Genomic DNA, 295 nt, shown 5'->3' with positions numbered 1-295 from the left:
GCTAGCCATCAAAATAGTTGATACTCTCAGCAATGGAACTTGGTTTAGCAACGGCAACTACTGAACCAGTACACCTTTTGCACCTCTATCCTCACATTGATCATACAGAAAGCAGAAACATGCCCAGGCATCCATCAAGACCAGCTTTTTAATATGTGGGGAAAATATTAATTGATATTGAGACAAGCCTAACCCTACAAAATCTCTATTCTAGACGTCGATTCCTATATTACAAGTCTGCTGGCAAGAGAATCAGCCACAACAGAGAGCATTGCAACTGGATGGGCCTTTTACA

Source organism: Nymphaea colorata, chromosome 9 (assembly GCF_008831285.2).
Source record: "Nymphaea colorata isolate Beijing-Zhang1983 chromosome 9, ASM883128v2, whole genome shotgun sequence".
In the NCBI taxonomy this organism is placed as follows: Eukaryota; Viridiplantae; Streptophyta; class Magnoliopsida; order Nymphaeales; family Nymphaeaceae; genus Nymphaea; species Nymphaea colorata.
This window is presented reverse-complemented; position numbering follows the sequence as displayed.